The following is a 10,966-nucleotide window of genomic DNA, read 5'->3' on the forward strand; positions in this document are numbered from 1 at the left end:
CTTCCAGTTGTTTTGTGTTACTTTTCCTTTTTTTGCTGTAATCCTTTCTTTCGTATCCTTTAGAGATTATTTCTAGGTACCATTGTTGGTACATTTTCTGTTCTATAATAATAAAAAAAAAAAACATCTGTTGCTATAGCTTAATTACTTTCTCTATTTGTTTGCCATGGCTAGTAAAACAACCAGTTTTAAAAAATATACTTCCTGTGGGCATAAGATCCCCAATTCTGATGCCCACAAGGAATGTGTCTACTGTTTGGGTAATGACCATTTAGAAACAGATTGCTTCATTTGTGCTGGCTTTAATTCCAGAGCTCTTAGTGACAGGAGAAATAAGTTAGTGCTGAAAGGCCTTCTTCCCTCTTCCTTCTCTGCTCTAGCTACTGGGGCTCAACCCCCCTCTGAGAGGTCTGAAAAAAAGAAGCCTGAATCAACCCCAAAGGATAAAGAGCTTAAGAAAAGGTTCCTAGACTGTTCTACCTTATCAGTTCCATCATCTTAGCTTCCTGCAAAAATCTCAAAAAAAGGCAGATCCAACACCTTCGGATCTTTTTTCATTGAAGCCTAGGTCACCTCATATCTGATTGTCAAGGATTTCACCGGAATCAATCTCTCCTCTGCTCCAGTCACATTTTCTTCTAGAAACTTCAAGGACACATTCCAGGCCACCATCTACTAGCTCCTTTCTTAGGCTCTAGGAGCTTCTCTAAAGCAGAGATGGATAGAATGATGAGGAAGTTCCACAGAGCTCAGATACAGATGGTGGTAATTCCTGCTCCATTTCCCACTGGACCCATGAGCCTGCACTCCACTGACCTGATAATCATATATCTTTCTCTGATCCATCCCATGGTTTTAGAGCCCTCAGATCTGAGATCCTTGAGAGTGTCCTTTTTGGATCCAAAGACAGGTAATGCTTCTATTCCAACCATGCTGCTGAGTGACTTGGCTCTGATGCTTTTGGAGTGGGAGGACACTCAGAGCCAAAGTGTTGACACCAGCTCTGGGGGGTTGGAATCAACTCCAAAGTTATAGTAGCCATCCTTGTCCCTAGCTGCTTTGGCTCTGGACAGCTTGGGTTCACCTCCCTCCACAAGGTGGGTATCTGGGAGAGTTCAGGGCTCATCAGCAGGGTTTTTCAGCTCTGGTGCTGATGGCATTTGTTCCTCCTAGATTCTGTGCCTTTGGAGAGGAATTTTTCTCTGCCTAGAGAAAGGACATCCTTGCCCTCCTCTGATCCCATTTCTCTTCCACCATTGGGTTTGAGTTCTTAGTCTCTCACCTCTATCCCACCAGGCTAGCCTACCTGAACAAGCCTCCAGTCAGTCCCTAGGGACTCCCCTGCCACTTCTGATACCTTGCCAGACCATCCCACTGATGAGGTCCCTAGGAAGAGGACATATAAAAGGAGACACTTGGAATCCTCTCAGGAATCTCTCACTTAGGATACTGATTTCGGTGAAGGGGAAGGTCCCCCAGATCTCTACCTGAGGATTTCTCCTTTGGAGAAATACTGGAAATTTTAAAGCAAAAAAGGTGGATGGTCTTCCCAATCCCCTTCCCAGGAAGAGTTGGTGTTCCTGGAGGACTTTGGGTGTGGTCCAGCTGTGTCTTGGGTGACCCCTCTGGCTGATGAGCTAATAGATCTTGTCTCATGCTGTGCATGGAAGGAGCCAGATATTGTGGGGCCGATTCCAAAGTGACAAGATAAATTTGTAGCCCCCTCCGAAGGACAGAGCACAATGGAATAAAGGGGTCCCAGTAGATGCAATGTCTGTAGCAACAGCCACCAAGAAATAGCACACAGAGCAGAGCACATCTCTCCACCCCCTTAATGAGGAGTCTAGGGCCTTGGACAAATTTGGATACAAAGTCTACACCTCAGCAACCTTTTCTCTGTGGCTGTTGAATTATTTGGCACACTTTATGAGGTTGCAAAGAGATTTGACTAAGGAACTTTCCAAATCTCTTTCTGGGTCCATACTGTGGATTACCTGAATAAGTTTTTTTCACAGCTGACCACCCTTCAGTCTATATCTAATGTGTCCATGATGTTGATTTCCAATGCTGCAGAGGGTACCTCAAGAGTGGAGAATTCAGGCATAGATGTCAAAAGGCATGTCTTGATGCACTTGTGCAATTTTGTGGAGCCCTTCACATCTTCATTCATTAATGCTGCATTTGATGAATCTTCTCTGTTCTGCCCATAGGTGAGGGTAACGCTCTCCAGAAGTGAGCAGGAAGGAAAGACCTTGCCTACTGTTATAGACTGTTTCTCTAGTCCTCCAAGACCCTTTTCACAAGCCCCAAAGTCCTTTGCAAGACTCATGAGGAGATGGCACTCCCAGAGGTAGAGGGGGGAACTCTAACAGAAGACACTATCCTAGTTGTAGAGGTGGCCTGCAAAACCAGGGTTCCAGGGATTCCTTCTATGACAAACCCTATTAGTGCTCCTGAGAAATTGCCCAGCTGCTTTTCCCTGAAGGCAATTGGGGCGGCACTTGTCGCTGCACCTAGAAGCCTAGGTGTCCAACACAAGAAATTCTTGAGTGCAGAGGATCATATCCCAAGGTTATTTCATACCGTTTTCTCAAATTTCCAACATAAAAATTAGTAAGATCCCCAATGTTCCACCCAATCAGAGGGAGGCAATAGCACTGGCAGTAAGAAAACTGCTGGAAAGAGGAGTCATCCAAGAAGTCCCCCTGACCATATAGGATCCAGAATTTACACAATATTCTTTTTAGTGACAAGAAGACAGGAGACTTGAAATCCATTCTGGATCTCAGCAAATTAAATTAATACATAAAATGTTCAAAGTTCCGGATGGTCATACTTCAGTCCATTTTGCCCCTGTTGCAAAAGGATGATTGCATGTGCTCAGTAGATCTTCAGGATGCATACTGTCACATCAAAATGACCAGACAATTCAGAAAATACCTGCTCTTCCTGCTGGGAGCCCATCATTACCAGTTCAGGGTACTGCCCTTTGGTCTCACCACAGACCTAGGATGTTTACCAAATGCATGGTGGTGGTGGTATCAGCTCACCTAAGACTGCTAGGACTTTGGGTGTTTCTGTACTTAGATGACTGGCTCCTGACTGATCCAACCAGGCATCTACTTCTACAGGTACGGGACTACTTGCTCTAGTTATGTCATCATCTGGACATTACAGGCAACTACAGTAAGTCACATCTGACTCCCAGACAGAACCTGGAATTCATAGATGCTTGTCTAGACACGGTCAATTAGATAGCATTCCTTTCCCTAACAAGAGTGCAATTCTTCAGATCCCAGTTATAGGAAGTAATTTTGCATTCCTCTTATCTAGCATGACTAGTCTTGCAAGCCTTACTGTCCATGAGAGTAGTGATAACCCTAGTCCCATTAGCCATATATTATATGCAGGTTCTACAGAGGACCCTTTCAATTCAGTGGGCTATTCTTCAACAGGTCTTATGCAACCAAGTCAGGATTACACAAATTTTCAAGGAACATTTACTTTGGTGGATACATTCAAATAAAATTTCTCAGTACCGTCCTCTTGTTTTACTTCTCCCAGTAGCCTCACTGACCACGCACACCCCCCATCTGGGGTGGGGGGGGGGCATTTCTTAGGAAAGACAGTCCAAGCCACATGGTCCCCTCAAGAGGCCAATTTGCATATCAATGCCGTGGAGATGAGTCATCCTTCTAGTGTTGCAGCCCTTTCAAGACGCTCTCCCCTCCAGAACAGTTGTGACCCAAACTGACAATATACAGCAAAAGCATAAAATGGAGCAGAATAAAACAATGGCCAGCAGTTATAAAAGTGAAACGTCTTTAATGGAATCCAAATGTAAGCACTTTCACAGTTATAAAGACTGCTTCTTCAGATGATACTATTAGTTAAAAACCTTCATCCCTTAAATACAGTGCTTAACATTCAAATGCACTACCTTCCTGTTTGCTTGTTGCACATTTAAAAGAACACCATCATTGCTACTGCAAAAACAGCTAGTACTAAATACATTTACTAAAACTAGCTACATTCAAGGCTGTATAATAAAATATGTAGCTATAACCACATTACCTATTTAGTATTTGTATGTATACAATATATAAATTACATATAAATAACCTATAAAAAATATTTTTTTTTTATAAAAAAAAGTGTTACCCTGCTACCCCACCAATATACACACATTGTTTAACATCCTATTAAAACCATGTTATCTATGCAGAGGTCTAGCTTTCAGTATGGATTTGATGGGGACTTTGTCATTCAAACCACTGCCACTATCAGCTCTTAATTTAATAATCCAGTGGGTTTCATTTGTTTCTGCCTTATTCTTAACATCTCCATGTCTCCCATGCAGTCTAGTTTTTTCCATGACTAGAAAGTGAAATTTATGTTTGTCCTCTTTGTGAGTGACATGTTTAGCTAAGGCATTAGTGGTGGTTCTGGTATTGATATTATATATATGTTCCCTTATCCTATAACGTAGTCTCTGATCAGTTTTGCCCACATATGCAGTGGGCTAAATAGACCACATTTGTAGTGTCACACGTGGCTGCAACATTAAGTGTGAATGTCCTATCAAATTCTTAATGATAGAACTGTCCTGTTGGATTTATGTATTCACAAAAGTTACACCTATTACAGGGACTAGTACCCATTCCAAACTCAGTATTTCTCTGAGTGTTCCTACCCACTGAATAACATAACCTTCTTTTCAGGGGTTTCACATTTTTATATGTGAAACTTGGATTATTACCAACGATGCCCAGTATCTTTTCATCAGCTGCTAGAATAGGCCAAAATTCTAGCATTACTTGAGAAATAAATGGGTAATCTCACTATATTGTGCTTATTATTACCCCATATTTGAGCTTCCATCCCCTCAGTTACATCAGAGAAATAGGGATGTGCCTTCTCTGTTCTTTTTTCGTTGACCTCCTGAATAATACGCCTAACTTTGTGTGTACTATAGCCCCTGCTTAAAAATCTATGCTTCAGTTCTTCTACTTCTGTCACAAAAACCTCATCCTTGTTATATAACCTTTATACGTAACCTGAAAATTCTCATAGCTTGTCTCCTTACTATGTTGTCAAATACATGTAGGGGATGCATACTACTTCAATGTCGTAGATTATTTCTGTGACAAGTTTTCCTATGCACTTTGGTACTAACATCCCCTATTCGAGGCTTGGACACACTTGTGTCCAAATAGGATATCTGCTCATATGAATATTCCATGGTAAAATTCAAAAAGGATGTGACACCATTAATATAAAAATTGAAAGCCTCCAACTCTTCTTCTGTACCTCGCCATATTAAAAAAAGTTCATCTACAAATTGTCAGTAGAAGCATTCTTGTTCCCTGTATGGTTCCTTGCTTCCAAGTGGCCATCACCAGGTTGGTGTAGCTATTTGCACAGGATGTGCCCATAGCTACACCATCCACTTGTAAATGGATGTCCTTCTCAACTGCTGGTCATTGTTTTATTCTGCTCCATTTTATGCTTTTCCTGTTGGTTGTCCTGTGGAGCAGGCTATTCATCTGATGTATCATTATGATGTTGTGCAAACAAACACTATGTTTGTGGTCAAGTACATCAACAAACATGGGCGATCTAGGTCTTATCCTCTTTTTCATGAGGCAATGAGAGTGTGACAATGGGTGATCTCTTATGGTCATTTTCTTATTGCAGTGCATATACTGGGGAAATCCAATGGGCTTGCAGACAAACTAAGCAGGCCTGTTCTGCTGCTTCATGAGTGGTCTATCAATATCAAAGTGGCAAAAAGAATTTTTCGTCGATGGGGGTCAGCCATGTTGCAATTTCTTTGCTTTCCCCCTCAGCAAAAAGTGCAGCAGGTTCATGTCCCTGATCCCTCCTTAGGGGTAGTCATCGAGATGCTGTAGTTCATAATTGTCTGTCCAGTCTCCCATATGCTTATCACCCACTACCTCTACTCCCCAAGTTCCTGCAGAAAGCCTACCAGTTAAAAAGCACAAGCGTTCTCCTTCCGCCCTTTTGGCCTCATCAAATCTGGTTTCCTTTTCTGTGTCCTCATCTTTTGTATCTACCCTGGATACTGAACCCCAGTCCAGACCTCCTGTCTCATCCAACAGGGTTAGCTCATCCTGACATAGGCCTCAAGTTGACCGCATGGTTTCTGCAGTTCCAATGGTGGCTAGACAGCTTAGGCTTTCCTCTCCTGTCTGACATATCTTTTTGTCCTTTCAAAAGACTTCACTAGGAAGGTTTACGCAAGTAAATGGAAAAGGTTTTCTATTTGGGGCCTTCAGAGAGATTTGGATCCCTTTTCTGCCCCAATCTCCACAGTCCTAGAATTGTTGGCATCTTTCTTCAAAGAAGGAGCCAGTTTGTCTACTATCAATGTCCAGCTGGCCACTTTTTCTAATTTTCATTCTGACAAAAATCATGCTTCTTTGGCTTCTTCTAAGTTGTTCAAGACTTTTCTGAAATGCACATTTTTGCTTAGGTCACCAGTCAAGTACCCTACTCCTCCTTGGGATTTCTCTACCTTACTTTAAAGTTTCACTCAAAGGCCTTTTGAACCTTCCACAAAATCAGACCTAAATTGTTTGTCTGGGAAGACCCTTTTCCTAGCTGCCATTACATCAGCTGGATGGGTATCTGAGCTCCAGGACCTTTCTTCCAAGTCTCCATACCTGATCTTTCATAAAGATAGGATGTTATTACATACTAATCCATCTTTTTTACCTAAAGTGCTTCTGGGTCTAACGTTAATCAGGTCATTAAGCTCTTGGTTTTCATCCCAAAGTTTTCCAATAAAGGTGAATATATGTTGCTTCTTTTGTATGTGCACAGGCAACTTCATTTTTAACTTTATCAAACTAAAGATTTCAGAAAATCTGACCAATTGCTTGTCTTCTTTTCTCATAACAGACTGGGTATGCTAGTTTCAGAAGTGACTTTAGCCAAGTGGTTGACTGATTGCATATCTTTTGTCAATAAACAGAGGTTTGTCTTTGCCTAAGCTGCCTAGAGCACATTCAACAAGGTCCATGGTGACCTCTTCAGCTTTTTGGTCAAGAGCTTAGATAGTTGATATTTTTGCTGCTGCCATGTGGTCTAATACCCATACCTTTATTGCTCATTACAAGTTGGACTTGATTTCTAGGAACAGGGCTGCCTTTGTCTCTGCAACACTCCAAAATATCCTTCCATGAGGACCACCCAAGGTTCATCTAGTTGGGAACTCTGTCTCATGAGTTGGGAAATGAATTTAAATGGGTTCATATTACGTTGTCGAATGACAACAATTATGAATGCTCAGAAGAGCGAAACTGCCAAATATCGAAACTTTTATTGTGGGGGGCTGCACACCTCACACTCCCCGCTAAATATATATATGTATGTATATATATATTTATATATATATATATATATATATATATATATATATATATATACCAACTCTGAGATCACACTACAGTGAGGAAAGGGCAAATATTCCAATCTTCACTGTACTGCGACCCTACAATCCGAACTTCGATAACTTATGTCATTCAACAACGTAATTGGTACCCAATGAAAATGACATCAGATATGAAAGTTATGTACTCATCATAACAATGGATCTGTGTTGTCCATTTTCATTCTTCCTCAACCTCCCACCCTCATAACTCCATTCCCTTTCTTCCTGGAGGACAACTTATGGATTTCCCTTGGGAACCAGTTATTCCTTGTTTGAGCTCCAGTTTTATCCCAGCTGTTTCTTCCCAATTGATTTTGTATAGAATAAACTGTTGTTTTTTCTGGGGCAGCAAACTTGATCTGTGGTACATTAGGTTGGTGGGGCATTATGAGTAAGGAAGGAGCTCGACAGCTGGATCTGTGAATCTAGTGAAAGCGGCCAAGCTGGATCCGAGGTTTGATCAGAGACCCATTAGTTGAGGAAAAATGAAAATGGACAACACAGATCTATTATTAATATGAGTACATAACTTTTGTTTTCATCTTAGCCTGAAGAATTCTTCTTTCCTCGCATCTCATGGGCTGATATTTCCAGAATGCCTAATGGTCAAATCTCTGATGACAAATTATCTTTCCTCAAAAAAGATTGCATTCTATTATCAACAATTCCTAAAGTTTATGCTGCAAACAGTGACAACTGCAAAGGATTATCTCAGGATTTGGGATACATGGCTTTCACTGTTCATATGTTTCCACTAGCCAGACTGCACATGAGGAAAAATACAGTGGTTTCTGCAGTAAGTGTGAATCCAGCATGAGCATCCTCTATCATTTACTGTCCCTGTTTTGGAGTTTATAAAGAAGGACCTCTTATGGTTTTCAGCCAGACAGCACTGGTTCTCCCTTTGGGTGAAAATATGTAAGGACAAATTATGAAAAGCTTTCAAACAGAATGAATCTACTCACACAGGACTAGGGATCACTAATCCAACCCGGCTTGCAGAATTTACATCTGACTTCTTGTATTTTCATGGCAGTCAGGCACCTTTTCTCTGAGGATGAGCAGCAGATATTAAAGGATGCCAGAAAACCTGCTACTTGAAAACCTTATTTAGCTAAGTAGAATAGATTTTCTAGTTGGCGTCGCAAGAGAAACCAACTACCATCCACTGCTGTGACCCCTCTGGTTTTCCAGTATCTTTGTGAATTACTCAAATCATGCCTTTCTTAATTGTTCATCAAGATTCATTTTCCACCCATTCCTGCTTGTCTGTTTTCAACCCCCCCCCCCCCACACACACACACACATACACACTTTCTTCCTTGTTCTTGGTGAAACAATCACAAGTTTGTGTTTGAAAAACTCTCTCTTCCACCTTTTGAACCAGCCTGGCTGTTTTGACTTGGTTTAGAAGCATGTCTGAGTTGCAGCCTCTAATGGCAGTTCAATACCTTAAGAACTGATACTTCCATTATGTCAAAGGTAGTCTGTGAATTTATTTTAAATCAATCCAGTCATCTCCCTGTGTTATCCTGAACCAAATATATAGAGGGGAGAGAATCCTACATAATCTGTATGTCCACAGGTAACTCAGGAGTAAAGATTTTAGAACTTCTGAACAGCTCTGTTTTTCAATTGGTGGAAAGAAAAATAACAACCAAGGTCCAAATAGACAATTTTAAATGATTATCTTATTCTATCCATTTTTATTATTCTCATCATGAATAGAACCACCCTCAGAGAAGATCAAAACTTTATCTACTTCTGTGGCTTTTTGGAAAAGGTGGACTCTAAAACCCTTACAGAGGTGACAACTCCGTCTTCTGTGTTCACTTTCACTAAGCATTACAAGACTAAATCATTTTTTAAGGCCAGGGCAGGATTTACTATGTCTATTCTCCAGGGGCTCCTGAACCCTGAACTTTCTTCCTTCTTCATGTCTATCTAGTCTTTCTCAATCGTTCCACATAGCTTTATTGTACTACAACCGTGATCTAATGATGAACATAGCATAGTTGTGTAAGTAAACTTACCAAACTAGTAGTAGATATTTGACCAGATCACACTTGTCGTACTAATTTCTTCCCACCATTCCCCTTTCATTTCATTCTATTCCATCTCTCCCTCTCTCTGTGGACCGTATTCTTTCTCATTTTCTCCTTTGGCTGGTATTGGGTTCCCTTTGTCTCTTTTCTTCTTTGTACTAGAACGTACAATTCCAAATTTGGTCTTCTAGCTTTCTGTTTTCATTTTACAGCCTCCCTTTGTGTGAGGCAAGAAAGCTGTGATTTCTGGTGCCTGCATGTCTCCTTTTATACCATCATGCCCACCTGTTGCCTCAGACATGTGTTACTCATGGTAGGCAACTAAAAGCTTTTGTATACTGGGCAGATATCTGATCCATTGCAGGATGTGTCCCACATATCTTTATGCTGCTGCAACAGTGATCTTGTCAAACATCTATTGTTATTGTAAGTTTGCTTATACAACTGGGCTTTACTTAGCATCCTCTCCCTGACTGTCTTGCTACACCCTCTTTATGCTATGGGAATACTTATAATATATGCAGAGAGACTATATTATTAACTAGTTGTGTGTTTTGTGGTCTTCCAGAACTGTACTATAGTTAACCACATATTGTTTACTGCAAACTAAATTTATTTCATATCACTATGTTATGCTTACTAAGTGCATGTTGCTTACTAATTTGTAACATATAGTCCCAGCAGTGGCTGAAATGGGTCATTTGATTATCAGCCCACTCTCCCAAATAAATGGTTAGATAGATGGATAGACAGCCATTTTGATGTGCAAATTGTTTTTATTTGAGGTTTTAAGTCAGTGAACATGGAATAATTAACTAAAGTTAATTTCTGATAGCATGAGCTACAGAGAAGCACACATATTTGCCTTCAAGACTCTGTGTACCTTTATTCTATGGGCTGCCAAACAGATTTATTTGCTCTCTGGTGGAGGAGTGACATGTTTTTTGAGAGGGAAGGAACAGAGGCAGATCTTTCTGAACAACCAACAAGCCACACTGGGCTCTTCTTTAAGAGCAGCTACAGCATATCTTTTAGGTGAACATTGGTTGGTGTAGTAGTCATATCATATGGTTGGGGTAGAGAAAAAATAGACACAAAGAAGGAGTAAAACACTGAGACCTCATATGTTTCTATTTAATTTGCCTTTTATGTACTCTTCCTCCCTTCTGTGGACAAGTGAAAACATTCATTGGAAGTGAACTCTCACTATGAAATGTCTTAGTGTAGGTTTAGCTGTTCTGACATGGCTTCTACGTCTGCCAGATATGAAAAAAACAGAACATTTTAAAGGTATATTTTAGATGTCAAATGCTGCCATTATTTCAGCCTTTGTATTTGTAAACAAAAGTCTGAATTAGTCATTTGGATGAACTCAAAATGGTGCCATCAGCAGTCTCTACCCTTTATATTAGCGTATATTCTGTGCTCTTTCTACATAGTTAGACCGTCTTAATGTCACAGCACA

General features: G+C 40.6%; 1 protein-coding gene across 32 annotated transcripts in view; it reads left to right on the forward strand.

The window, feature by feature from the left end:
* KCNMA1 (potassium calcium-activated channel subfamily M alpha 1) overlaps positions 1-10,966 on the forward strand; it is a 4,085,072-nt gene that overhangs the window by 3,469,019 nt on the left and 605,087 nt on the right. The gene's annotated exons all lie outside the window — the stretch shown is intronic.

This window comes from Protopterus annectens, chromosome 14.part0 (assembly GCF_019279795.1).
Source record: "Protopterus annectens isolate FY-2018-M chromosome 14.part0, PAN1.0, whole genome shotgun sequence".
Classification (NCBI taxonomy): Eukaryota; Metazoa; Chordata; order Ceratodontiformes; family Protopteridae; genus Protopterus; species Protopterus annectens.